Source organism: Anarhichas minor, unplaced genomic scaffold (assembly GCF_050575085.1).
Source record: "Anarhichas minor isolate MPS153535 unplaced genomic scaffold, ASM5057508v1 ptg000071l, whole genome shotgun sequence".
In the NCBI taxonomy this organism is placed as follows: domain Eukaryota; kingdom Metazoa; phylum Chordata; class Actinopteri; order Perciformes; family Anarhichadidae; genus Anarhichas; species Anarhichas minor.
The window spans coordinates 6065931-6080683 of record NW_027466517.1 but is presented as its reverse complement, the minus strand read 5'-3'; the positions used below and the strand labels follow the sequence as shown (position 1 = coordinate 6080683).

Sequence of the window (14753 nt, the reverse complement as noted above, 5' to 3'; positions counted from 1 at the left end):
TGGACAGAGGTTTTTTTTTTTTTTTAATTGAACCTTGAAACAACATCCTGGCACCATCCTCCACAACTCGAGACTCAATAGTCGCCCAGCGGTGCAGCCTAGGGAAGTTGAGAAAGGTTAAACTTTTCAACTATGAAAATGTCCCGACATGTGGGAGCAACAACCTGGAGACGACCAATCGTGATCGTTTTGATTCCTTCAGGAAACAGAAGCACACTTGTGTTCATGGAGCAGACAGAAGAGACAAAAAGCTGATTGTCCCGGTCAAAAGATTCCCAATTATCTCCATTCATGTCTTTAAAGTGCTTTAAAAAACATGCTAGTTTTGGATTATTTATCATGGAACACACAGATGCAGAATAGAATGTGTGAAGCTGTCAAGCAGTGCAGAAAAAGAGTTTTTCTAAAGCTGCTTAAGGGGAAATTTAAGTGATAAAAAAAAGCTTTAAAGAGGTTGAAAGAGAAAAAAAGTGGATGCTGAAGAAAAAAGAAATGTAAAACCTGACTTGCTTTCAGATGAGCATTAGAGTAACGATCGATGGACCTGGCCAGAGAGAGTTTAGCCTGCCTGTAAATCCCAAAGCTGGAAGAAGTAAAACCATAACGGCACCAGCTTTCAGCAAGAACAGCGGGCTTTTCTCTCTCTCCCCTCAATTTCCTCATCTTTATTTGTTTGCCAAGTACCTTTCGCAGCGGAAATAGCTTTTTTGCTGGCCGGGGGGGGGGGGGGGGGAGTGCAGCACTGCGACTGCATTTCCAGAAATCATCTCACGTTTTTTTTTCCCGTGGTGTGATTTGAGCAGACGCAAGCACACTCATGCAGAACAAAGCCGTCAACGTTAAAATGTCAGCTCATCGCGGCCGGCGCATGAACAAGTCGGTGGGTCCAGAATGGCTGCCTCCGCCTCAGATGGAGGAGAGAGAGAGGAAGGGAGAGGCTGCAGCTTGGTTTCTGTCCAACTGTTTCTTCTGATGGAGAATGAAAGCAGGACGAGGAGGATGGAGACACAGAGACACTAAATGTTTTGATGCTGGCTTCACGCAGAAACAACAAAAGCAAGCTTATATTGCCTGTCCGTCGAGCACAGCCTCTGCATTAAGCCTCCGTTATACGCTCTCATGGACATGAGCTGACAGAATCGTGACAATGAAACGTTCACATCTTTTACCCAACAGACATTCTCAGAGCTCTCCAGTTTCTCTGCCCATTTCATTTCATCACTAATAAATCTGTAATTACTTTTATCAATTAATCAAGTCATCTATAATATCCCAGAGCCCAAGGGGATAAATTAGGTTGAGCTTTCAACATTTTAAAAGCAACTCAAGTTATAAATTATTCAAACTGAAAGATGCAGCTCAGATCTTCTTTTGGCTGAGGAGGATGGGAGACTGCAATTGTTGGTGGAGCTAAGGCTGAACAATTTTGAAAAAATGACTTATTGGGGTAATTCTGACTGATGATTGGCGATGTTATGCTGCGTTCACACCAAACGCGGCGCGAATTATTCGCGCGAGTAGATTACATACAAAGTCTATGCACAGACGCGATGAGACTGGCGCGGCGTGAATTTGCGATGGCGCGGCGCGATGGACGCGAATTCGCGGCGCGATGGACGCGAATTCGCGTCAAACGCCAAATCGCCCCAAATGCGCGAGTTGAAATTTTTCAACTTCGGCGAAATATTCGCGTTACGCCCCGGCGCGATAGCCTATCAGCGTTGAGTTGCTCCCCCTGTCATCACTGACGTCCTGCTGTTGTTGAATCAGGAAATAAATCCTGTAGCCGTCTGTGTTCACCCAGAGCTCTACGATACCTCATATCAATAGAGACCAAACTATGTGTATATGTGTGTGTATAAACCATATGGTACAAACAATGAATAGACGCTGCCGTATTTACGTCTACATGACGTTATTCTGAGTGTTGGTGGAGCTGCTACAATGTTAGCATAGCATAGCACCGATCCATCCGCTCCATTGAGAAGACAAGTAGCCTACAAATCGGCATCATTACGTAGTTATTTCGGAGTCCCTTTTTGTCGGTTTATTGCCGTTAAATCACAGCCAAATCAGTTTATGTTGTGTTCATACAGCTGTAGTAAACAGCGACCTGTGGCTCACTAGACACAGTGAATACAGCTCGATAAAATCCACGGAGCTCCTCTGAACAATGTTATGAACCAGACATGACGGCGTTTAGTTTCCCGGGATATCTGTGACTTCCACAACACGTACTAAGCAGAAATAGAGGTTATTGTTTTCATGGTTAATGGCGGACAGTTGAATGGCTTTCAGGGCGATAAGCCCCGCCCCTCTCTGGCGTGTACAGCGCGATTCGCGCGAATGTACACAAATGGTCCCTGGCGAGACCGGCGGCGCGATTGACGCGAATATGCGGCGCGATGAATAGAGGGGTGTTAATTATTTACATAATTATTCTCATTTTCTTTGAAAAACATATTAAAATGATTATGGTGTGACTTTTGCAGGGATGTGTACCAAACAAATATGAAGTGTAGGCCAGGACATCTCTGTAGCACCACAATATTTCATTTAAATTGCTATTTTGGGACACATTCAGCCTTTAAGAAATATTGTGCCTCCTGCGATTTGTAAATTGTAGATGGCCGTATTGTGATTTAGACGGAATTAGATTAAAGTGCAGCCCTAGTGTCTAATTTAACTGAACAATCACATGCTACTGTGTGTGAACACGAGTATTTGAGTATTTGCTCCAAATACTAAAAGTCCCAGTTCCAAACTGTTACGATGCTCCGTGTTAAGTACTGGTTTTATATGCATTAAAGTTGAACTGAGGGTTCTTGTTGAACTGTAAGAACACGGTCCACTCACAATCGTTCCTTTTCCACCACAAGTGATCCGCACAGGGAAGAGTTTCGTATCGACACGTCATCAAGGACGTTATGGCATTAACGTCAACTTAATACGTTTCCCTCCTCAATTGCGACAATAACAGCCTGAATGTTCTGCACATTCTTGGCTAACTACCAGGACCAATGGTGGCTCTGTCAGGCTGTGAAGTACCCATGCGTGGTCCATAAAGCATGGAGGCCTGGACAGTGTCTTGAGGCACATATTTTGCTGGGTAAGTGAAAACTTTGACCTACAGGTGGCACTAGAGGAACAATCGGAGAAACCACAAAAGTCAGTAGGACCCTAGACATTAAAAGACACTAAATACTCTCTGGTCTTCTGTCTTTAACGGTTTTGGAAATAGCGCTTATGAGTCGGAGAAAAGAGAGACAGGAAGAGAGATGGGCGGAGAGAGGGAGACTAAGAGAAGGTGGCAGTGGAAAGCTGACCACAGGCGTTGTGGTGAGCAGCAATAAGAACGACCGGGATTCCCTGAAATCGGTCCTTTTGCTTTGTGGTCTCAAGTTCGGTGTTTTGCTGCCACCATTTTGGTTTCTGGAGAATGGTTGATAGACATTATTGTATTCATCACTTATGTTATATTTTAGTTGTTCATTTCTTCTGTTGTATTAACACAGTTTTATTCATTGTTTTACTACTGTTACTGTTATAGCTTCATGACATTTGTATTATGTTATTATCTTGAGTGCATTGGTCTCACATTGTGAAGTTGTTGAATAGCTTTGGTCTTTTCTGCTGGTTTCACGGTCACACTTATCCTTTGTTTAGTTTGTCAGTCATCTGCGAAGTCACTTGAAACTGCACTACTCAACAGGTGAATTACACATGAATACATTAATGTATGTGGAGCTCGTGATCACATGAGTCCTCGATGTCCATTTGATTTTTGCTCCTAATCGACAGACTTGATGAAACAAATGCAACATGCTACAGCCAGTCAAATGAATATTAAGACATCTGAAGTACAGGTGAGTATTCTTCACTTCTCATTCTCTTGACTGTTTAAAAGCCTTTCATGTATGAATTATGGAAACCTCAGTCAGGATCCTGTCAGGGGAGTTTTTTAACATTAATTAAGTTTGTAATTGAGGAAATATAGTTCTAATACTGTTCAATGTAATACAAAAGCATTGAACCTCGCTCCTGACTCCTCAGTCTCTCTCTTTCTTCTCTTCCCTCCTCTCCCTCCCTCAGCCACTCCCTACCTCCCCCTGTTAAAATGTTTATTTCTTCAATTTAATTTAATACAAAAATAACAGAAACATATAATCTATCTTCTAAAGTCACAGTAACAGCTTGAATTACGTAAATATAGCCAGAGACGCATGATGTCAAATTTTCGCCCATCTTGGTTTTGAGAAATGTGTCTTGCTGTTACAATGGCTGGCCAGTGGGTGGCAGCGAATGGTACGATGCACTGGCGTCCACTGTGGTTGCTGATATTCTACCATCCAACCCCATACATGTACAAGACTACAATCACTGCCTTGGGGTTGTATGCCTCCTCCAACCAGCAATGTTGCAGTTTACTTCCATGTCTGTCCAAAATGCACTCACTTTGTCACGGCCAAAAACGTGTTTTGTAGATGTTTGTGCCACATTTAAAGAAATTCCCTCAAAGTGTTTGTGTGATATTGTAATCACCAGAATGGGCCGGATGGACAGACACAATGCTTCAAAAGGTCTTTGAATAGCTGTCCACTGTAGTGACCACTATGCTTTAAGGCTTTTAAGAATTAATTAAACTGAATTTCTTCTGTTCACGACATGAGCATTTCCATCGGTAAGAGAGCTCTTACAATAGAATACACAAACACAATCAAAAGGTATCAAACTATGTGATGATTTTGTCACTTCAATCATTAACGCAAAGAAATGACAAGTTGAAGTTTCATCCTCCTAAATATTCTGGTCAAAGTCTCTGCACAACATGCAGCAACATCTGGATCATTAGAAACTCTGCTCCTCTCAGCCGGAGCCCTGAGCTCTCTGAGATAATGTACCAGATTAAAAAAGTCTTAATGAATTCACATCCTGTCGGTTTTATTCTATTTTCCTGTGACTTATTAAAGACATTTCAAGCTCCGGGCGGTTTGTGATGATAAATCAAATCAAACAAGCAGAAAAAGCAAAAATCATTTTCTAGTTGAGTTGTTCACCATATGCACGCCTTGACAGGGCGCAAGTCACTTTGTTTTAAGGAAAGGGAAGTTTGAGAATCACTGCAATAAAAATCTCTCAAACTGTATCTTATCCATCAGAACTAAGTGCATCACATTGAATTTAACTATTTGGTCTTGATGGTCTCCCACCAGGCTCTATTATCATCTCCATGAGGAAGATAACTATTGGTTAAGTCTCATGTGTGATCTTTCATATAAAGACTAAAGCCATAGAAGCTCCCCAGATGCTGAAATATTCTTTACACACTATATTCACATCTTTGATGGGACAAACAATATTGTAACTTATCCAGTTAGAGGGGTTCAAATATGAACTTTGTCCTGAGCGTAGCATTACAGGAGAGGGGGTGGGGTTATTGAAATCACTTGGGAACATTAACTTGTGATAAGCATATTACATCCTCATTACATTTAGTGTATAGAGTCAACAATGTGGATAATAGGAAATACTCTGGAGTGTCTAAAACGGAAAGGGGTCATCCCTTGGGGAACATGAATGCGCTTTGTACATTTTATAATAAACAGCCAAGTGGTGCTAAAAAGGGGGGGGGGGGTTTATAGAGTCGTCTCCTGGTGACCACAATAATCCTAAGCAAATTTAACGAAAATCCAGCCATAAGTTATTTGAGAAAGCTTTCTGCAATGTTTGTCAAGGGGTAAATAGGACCAGGCACTAGAGGAATGTCAATACCTCAAAGTATTGCACTTCCATAAAGCTGGGGAATTTGAAAGAGAAATTTGTTTAAAAGAATGGTTTGAATCAAAGAAGCAGAGGCAGAGATATCCTGTTTTATAGTCCCTAGTGTAGCTGAATCTCCAAAAAACACTGGATCCTACATTTCCCATAATGCAACTTACCGCCTGAGTAGTACTCCTCATGACAAGCAAACTTGATCCTCATGTAAAATCTGTGGAGTGTCTCTTTAAGGACCAAAAATATCAGAAATGTATCAATATGACTAAAGCAGCCACACTTTTGAGACACTGGTCCCAATAACTGCGAGTGCAAGAAGAACCAGCTCGCTCCAACAACCAGGTCACCTCACCCCCCTCCCACGCAGCTGTAATATCCTCCACTCTCTCTGATGGGCTCTACCAGCTCTGTGTAAAGGCTCATACATTATCCATGGCCATGTTCAAAAACACTTGTGCTGCTACACGGTGTTAGAGCTGTCTGGGTCGCAATATGTGGAGGGAACTGGGGCAGAACTAAGCATGGGGCTTTCACATGTTGCTGAGCAGCGGTGGGTGGTCCCCGGCTTAACCTCTCATATTCTGCCAGCGCAGCACAACAACGTGCACCGAGATAACCACGACAAACTCAACAGTGTCCACAGATCAGGGGGCCGTACTCTGAAGCCGCTGTGTTGTAAGAGCAGATAACAAAGTTTGACTTTGTTCTTTCCTATTAGCTGAACAAATTAAGCTTCTATTGCACAGAAACATTTCACTATTAATAGTTTTCTGCCAACCGGCGGCATGGCTCTAGGGATGGCAATGTCTGTCTCTTGATCTTTCTGTTTGTCAGCCCACCACTTTGTACCAAACTGAACTACTATTGGATGGAATGTCATGAAGCATGGTCCCCAGGGGATTAATCTTAATTGCTTTGGTCATCCAACAGATTGTTCTTCTGGCTTCAGCATTAGGTTAAAGTTCTCATATATCCGGTGAAGTATCTCAACATGTACTAGATTGCTTGGCACAGCATTTTGTACAGACATTCATGGTTCCCAGAGGATGAAGAATACCGGCTACTTTAGTGGTCCTCTAGCAGGTTTCTGTAACACAGTTATCAGGGCAAAATTCCCCCATTTTGAATGTTATCAGTCCATTATATGGTCGTTATTAGTTGTAAATACCTCCATTTTAATGTCTGAGACGGGATTAACTGCACCTACAAGCATGTTGTGAATTGAAATGGTCGTAGTTTAAGGCTTAGTGCACACGTACACAGGTATTTTTCTAAACAGGGTATTTCCTCCCTTGTTCTTAAAAAAAAATAAAATAAAAGGACTGTTTTAAAATAAATCTCCGTCCAGATGAAAATGCAAAAACAAATGTAGCTCTGTCAAGGCCATCGGGCAGGTCGGGTTTTTACACACACAAACACAATGCAGACGTTGGCAACGTGATCTGTGTCGTGTTGGATACTGAAGTAGTGGTTCGCATTCTGGCGCCTCTGCTCCTCAATATAGTGCAAGAGTGACTCTACATTTATGGTTAATTCGCCACGTCTGGCTTTCGTGTATGTACATAATAAGATAAGTACATTAAATTACATACGTTAAACTGCATATGCTAAGTTATGCATATAACTTATAATATATATATATAATATATAATAAGTTATGTACGTTAAATTACACACGTAATGTTATGTACATTATAAGTTACATACGTTAAATTACACACGTAAAGTTATGTACATTATAAGTTACGTCCGTTAAATTAAACACGTAAAGTTATGTACATTATAAGTTATGTCCGTTAAATTACACACGTAAAGTTATGTACATTATAAGTTACGTCCGTTAAATTAAACATGTAAAGTTATGTACATTATAAGTTACGTCCGTTAAATTAAACATGTAAAGTTATGTACATTATAAGTTACGTCCGTTAAATTACACACGTAAAGTTATGTACATTATAAGTTACGTCCGTTAAATTACACACGTAAAGTTATGTACATTATAAGTTACTTACGTTAAATTACACACGTAAAGTTATGTACATTATAAGTTACTTACGTTAAATTACACACGTAAAGTTATGTACATTATAAGTTACTTACGTTAAATTACACACGTAAAGTTATGTACATTATAAGTTACTTACGTTAAATTACACACGGAAAGTTATGTACATTATAAGTTACTTACGTTAAATTACACACGGAAAGTTATGTACATTATAAGTTACTTACGTTAAATTACACACGTAAAGTTATGTACATTATAAGTTCCGTACGTTAAATTACACACGTAACGTTATGTACATTATAAGTTCCGTACGTTAAATTACACACGTAAAGTTATGTACATTATAAGTGACATACGTTAAATTACACACGGAAAGTTATGTACATTATAAGTGACATACGTTAAATTACACACGGAAAGCTATGTACATTATAAGTTACGTCCGTTAAATTACACACGTAACGTTATGTACATTATAAGTTACGTACGTTAAATTACACACGTAAAGTTACGTACATTATAAGTTACGTACGTTAAACTACTTATGTCCCCTGACTTCCTCCTTTGCTGCCGTCACAATTACAACAGCCACTAGACTTGGGCATCGTCTTCTTGTACATATCGGTGATCAACCATGGCAAACGAATGTGAATACGTGCGAATCCACTCCGTCCACGGTTGCCTTTCACAATAAAAGCCCTAGACATATAATATTTGCAATTAGAGTATTTTGCATTTTGCTGACATTTATTTGTCACGCCCCTGTAGTGGCACTTAGTTCTGTTTACATGTTTCATTGCATATTTTCAGTGTCTGCATCTTGGGTCCACGTTATTCTGATCAACTGAACATTATTACATCTGCAGAGATAGATTTATAAATGCTGTGTTTTATAGAGGCCTGTGGCTAACAGATGTCTGTTTCAACTAAAAGCCTAGTTATTACTGTAGTCGTGGTAAATAAAGGAGAGTTTACAGTATCTGCCAACATATACAACGATAACGATATATCTGTGATAACCCAATTACGGCCGATAAACTGGCACATGTACGCATTGGTAGGAATTTATTGTTGTGTTTTTATTCAGAATGGTTAGTGGGTAATGGTTAGTAATTTATGAAGCCATAATCAAATTTGAAATGGTTCAAAAATGTTTTACATCTTGAGACAAAGTACTGGCAAAGGAGGTCTGTGAGATGAATGAATATAATCAAATAAAGGGGGCCGAGTCTGAAAGAGCTACTCGATAATGGCGGAGGTGCATTTCACAAGAACCCCAATCCTGAATGTGCCAAACGAGTGCAGCTTGATCAATGCACTACCGGGATCAGATCAATAACCTCGGCGGCGGCGGCGGGGGGGGGGGGGCCTCATGAAAGAAGTTCAGCACACACACACACACTGCACTACAAGCCTTACATCCTGAAAGGGAAGATGGGGATAGAGAAGAGGACGGAGCAATAGATGAAAACAACTAATACGAGCGTTTAAGATTTAGCTTTGTTAACAAAACTACAACTAAATGTTTGCCAACAACCTTCTTTTTCCATGACTAAGACGAGATGAAACTGTGACTATGTAACATGCAATATTGTTGGCGAAAATAATATCAAAATCAATGCAGCGGTTCCATTTCCTGTTTAGTGCGTATTTCAGAACCATCAGCACACCATGAGCATTAGTCAGGAGGCCTAGCTACTTCATAATGACAATAACAGGGTGATATTTTGGACCAAAATGTCCACTAAAACTATTCTAAAATAGTTGCTGTTGTCTCTGACTGAACTAGACTAAAAGGACAGGATGAGTTGACTAATACGATAGAAAATAACAACATTTGTAAATTTAACTATAGAATTGCCAGGCCTCAAAAGTGATAAGAGCAGTATTTTCCTCAGATTGTTAAGCAGTGAGAGTCCCATTGAGGCCCAAAGGGCCATCAAAACTCTCCACTGACGGCAGACTAATGAAACCGCTGGAAGGGCCAGCAGCGCCTCAGGGCTGGTGAGGACCGAGCCAGTTCAGGGTTTTACTGCTCCCACAGCACACTGGAATGATTTCACTGGTCAGACATGTGATAGGAAAACACAACTGATCGAAAAGCCCCGACAAACTCAAGTCACTAACGTAATGAAGCAACACATTTGATTTCCAATTGGTTATTATTTAGGACAATGATCGTTTTTGGTCATACAACAGTTTTCCTGCTCTCTAAATGCGCTAAATGCTAACAAGTTGAGTTTGCTTTTCCACGACGGTTTCCAAGGTCCTGTCTCACAAAGCAAAGTTCAACTTAGTCAGGCTTTCTTTGAGGTATCCGGATAATCACAACATTCTGTAACATCCAGCTGATCCTTACCTGGTTTCATGAAGCTGGTGACCAATGGCTCTCTTAACTCTGTGTTCCCCAATCCAGCTAGGAGCTGTGTACAGGTCTTTACATCCAAAGTCAAATCAGTGATGTTGAACATATTCACATAAACTGGTTGCAAACTGTATGAAGTCGATGCGACTTTGATTTGAGGTTACAGTAAAGTAACATGTTGGAGTAAAGGCTGTTTTATGGAGTGATTTTGTTTACTGGCGGAGCTTCGCGACAAATGCTAATGCTAACATTTGCTAATTGGCGCTTTAAGTTCAGCTGAGGCTGATGGGAATGTCATTAGTTCTGCGGATATTTGGTCACAAACAAGTATTGGGCAAATTGAAGTTTTGACCTGATGATGGTGCTTGGTGAAAAGTCAGAGGATCACCAAATTACAGTTCATCCTGAGGAGAAGTCTGGACCAATACGGACCAACCAAGAGATATTACAAACACGTCCTGTCCTAAATATCAAGTGTTTGTTCTCCATCGCAGTGCAGATGGAGAACAAACACTCCCCAAAAAACAAATACCCAACGAACAAATAGTTAAACATCAGGGCCAGCCTTACTGTTTACTTTCTCAGGAAGCTATTATCAGATTAAACATAGTGACGTTGTTGGACTGTCCGCACAAAGAGTGGCAAACATCACACCGGGAGTGTTCCTCATCTCGTGTGATTAAAGTGATATGGACGCAGACCTGCTTTATCCTGTTTGATCTGACTGATATACAGAGCGCTGTGACTGCTCACCAAAAAAACACAGGAATCATCAAGCCATGTGTGAGCTCTGTGACATGATTGGTGTACCGTGGTCCATATATTTAACTCAATACTAAAGCATGAGAGGCAACATGGAGGCCAACTGTAGTCCAACACACAATCCTGCTGCCCGGTGTGGAGGCGTGTCGATGAACACACACACACACACACACACACACACACACACACACACACACACACACACACACACAAAGGGTCGAGCAAAGATTAAAAGACAACAAAGAGAACTAAACAGGATTAAAGCCTCACTAGTGAATCCTCCAAAACAATTTTCTGTCTGCTAAATACTCACAAACACTGATGAACTTTAAGGCTCCCGGCATTCTTAATGCATTCGTACGTGTGTGTGTGTGTGTGTGTGTGTGTGTGTCTCATAGTGACAGCTGGGTGTTGCTAGATAAACTCCTGGCTAGGAGCGAAGCCACAGGCCAACTCCCTTCTTCCCTCTGACAACTAAACCCAAGCAGACAGAATATAGAGAAGATAATACTTCATGAATATGAATTTAATTAGGAGGCTCCTGCCAGGCCCAGCAAACATAAATGCTCATTGTCCTTCAATATTGCCACTGCAGCTTATCATCTTACAGTAGGTAGTATAGTTGTTTCATAGGGATGGATGGTAGCGATGGGAAGTTCCCATGAAGGCTTAAAATACTATACATTGAGAATTTAACACTAAATACGTTACATTTGGATTCATTTACCTTAAACGACTTCCATTTGTTGGCCTTTTCAAACACGAGTCGGATTTATCTGAGCTTTCAGAAAAATTACTATTTTTAATAATAATTACTAACTATTACACGTTAATGGGGATGCTATTTACGAGTCAGAGACGGTCATTATGGTAACTCCCACATGACACAAAACACTCAAATAAATGAACTTATCATTGGCAGGACTGATGTCAATGCACTGGGATGTGTTGGACTAGAACAGAACAGCAAAGCTGCTAGAAAAGCAAAAACTGAAGGAAAAAATAAACTGTCTCGCACCTCGACTGAATGTTAAGCACGAGAAAAGAAAGTATTGGAAACTAGCCTTAAGTGTTGATTCCAGCAGAAATGTGCTATGTTCACTAATATCAACCTCACAGATGTGAGAATATGTTGTTTGAAACCAGTTCACTGAATATCTTTGTTGAGAAGACACAACTTGAAAAAAGAACAGACATTTCACCTTTAAAAGACGAGACCGTTGGAGACATTATGTTGGGCTCTGGGAGATTGCAATTGACATTTAAAAAAAAAATTAAATACACAATTAATGTGTTTGCAGAGACAAAGACAAGCGTTCCCAAGTTATGGAAATATCCAAGAAGACGCTGACAGCAGAAACAGCTGAGTCATGTGAGTTAAATGTTTCCAGATCCCATTGAGTGCCTCAGCTCTTTATCCACAGAGGCAACAAACACCTGAAGGCAGTAAGAACGGAAACACGGCTGCTGTCTAACAATTGAGCTTCAGCACAACCTGTGGATACCTTCTCTTCACATTCTGGACTCAATCTCTCTTCTTTTGAATTCTTTCTTTTCTGAACTGTGATATTGGAACAACAGCTTGGAGGATCACTATATGTTCCAACAGAAATGACCTAAAGCATGAGCTATGTGGTGCTCCTCCACCCTCAGCTGAAAGCCTCTGTTGAAAACAATACTCCCTCACGAGCACATGGTTTCGTAGCGCCACTCTGGGTTTCCCCTGGCAACTGCCCCGGCTCTGAGACCGCCAGTGTCCTCGGCGAGCGGGGTTGCATCACTCGCCCTCCGCCCCTCCCTGAGAGAGATAACACTGGGAGGCAAAATCAATCAGCTCCGGCCCTGAAAGGCCAATCTGCTGCTAATAAACACCAAAAGAGTCAAGAGCTCGGCGGTGCTGTATCTGCATGTCACAGTCTGTCGGGGTGTTAGCATGTGAAGATGAATCACAGGAAATAAGAGAGAGGCTAACATCACCTGCTGTCCACTGATCCGTCCATTTACCGACCCACCGGGCAGCGTTAAGGCACCCGGATATGTGTTGGAGGAAAGCTGTCCTGGAAACACACTTCACACGTGGATGAAGTCCAGCACATGAGAGAAAGAAGCAGGGTTGTTTTCTATTCATACATTAGAAGTCAGGCTAGAAAGAGTAAAAGGACTGCAGTGTGCAGGATGTGCTTCTGTTTAAAGGAACAGCGTGGCTGCAGGTTTCTTTAGGGCAGAGGTCTTCAACAGGGGATCCGCGAAATTTTTGGTTGATTAGACAATTTTATTTTTTTCCCAAACATGAATCTTTCCATTATTTTAATAGTTCAGTATTGTATGAAAGATAACAGGTATGTTTCTGCATGGCAGTGGCACTAATAGTCCATCACTCATTTTCGTTTCCACATTTATGTTTAAAATGAAAACATCAATGTGAATATCTTGTTTGATGATTATCATGCAACAGACAATGTTGATGTTGGCATTGGTATCAGCTGACAAGGTGTGTTTATAAATGGCAGTGGCACGGCCTCCCTACTCACTGTACCTTGCACATGTTTAAAATAAAAACATGAATATATGAACCTGTGTATTATTTGAATAGCTTAGTAATGAATGCACAATAAAGAGGTATGTTTATACATGGTACTAGGCCCATTTAATATAAAACACTATTTTATATACTATAAATGCTTTCTCCTCGGGCCGGGGGGGGATTCATCGGCGCAATTGATTACAAAAATACGTACATTTGCATAACGGCGCGTGTGAGAACAAGCTGTCAACTGGTCAAATAGCGGTCTACGTCCATGTCTGTCCAAAATGTAATCATCTTCTTCTAGTAGAATATTTGTGTCATAATTAGCATATGAATTCCTGAGTACCTTTGACCACCTTGAATCTATGTTGAGACGTTTGTTCCAAATCAGGAGATCCCTCCAGACGTTCCAGAGAATGGACCTGACGTATGGACAACCCGGAAACAGAAGGGCTCTGGCCTCTGGCCACAGCTGCAGCCAACAGGACTCTCTGAAGGCTCTGTGGACACGGCTCATCACAGCAGTACAACTGTTACGCATTATCCTATCTGCTCATTGTCCCCACCAAAGCATGATCAATTAGTAATCAGTGGAAGTGTGTGCAATATTTGGAATATTTTGCAACAGGGAACTGAAGTGAAGGTGAAACGTATCCATGCTCCCTCCTGAGCCACAACACTCAGTACACAAACACAGTACAGGTATTGGACAGTTTTTGTACCTACTGGCTTAAATCCATTTGCACATCAAAATATTTTTTCAGACTGTTATTGTCATGAATACCTTCACATGGATATTTACACGGCAAAAAAGCAACATGTTTTTGTTTATTCTTCCACAGAAAATAACCCAAGTGAAGGCATCAATCAATCACGCTGTCCACTACGGGATCAGTCTCTGAAACAACAACACGGAGGCTCCTTGGTCCGAACCAAGACCACCACCTTTATTACTCTTCTAACCTCGACAAAGGCAGCGCAGACAAGATCCACCCGTTCACAACGAAAGCCCTCGACATGTAACGTTCTCAGGGCGAGTATCTCACATCTCCGTGTTGTTTACTCCTCGTGCTCCCAGTCGCTAAAGGCCTTAAGACCTCAGTTTGCGTCCCATCATAGACGACCTCAAAATATCTTTTCAACCGTGATTCGTCTCTCCTCAATCGTAGTCAGTCTCCAGACCCAAATAATAACTGGAGCTGATTTGTCATAACCACCAACTCTCCCTTAATCCACCATACTGTCAGTAGACATACTGTAGACGGATTTTAAGAATATTCAGTGTGCATATGCATCCAATATCCAGAGGTGAG

General features: G+C 41.2%; 1 protein-coding gene across 2 annotated transcripts in view; it reads right to left on the bottom strand.

Moving 5' to 3' along the window:
• The window catches only part of LOC142935161 (cadherin-2-like), a 109595-nt gene that overhangs the window by 56248 nt on the left and 38594 nt on the right, over positions 1-14753 (bottom strand). The gene's annotated exons all lie outside the window — the stretch shown is intronic.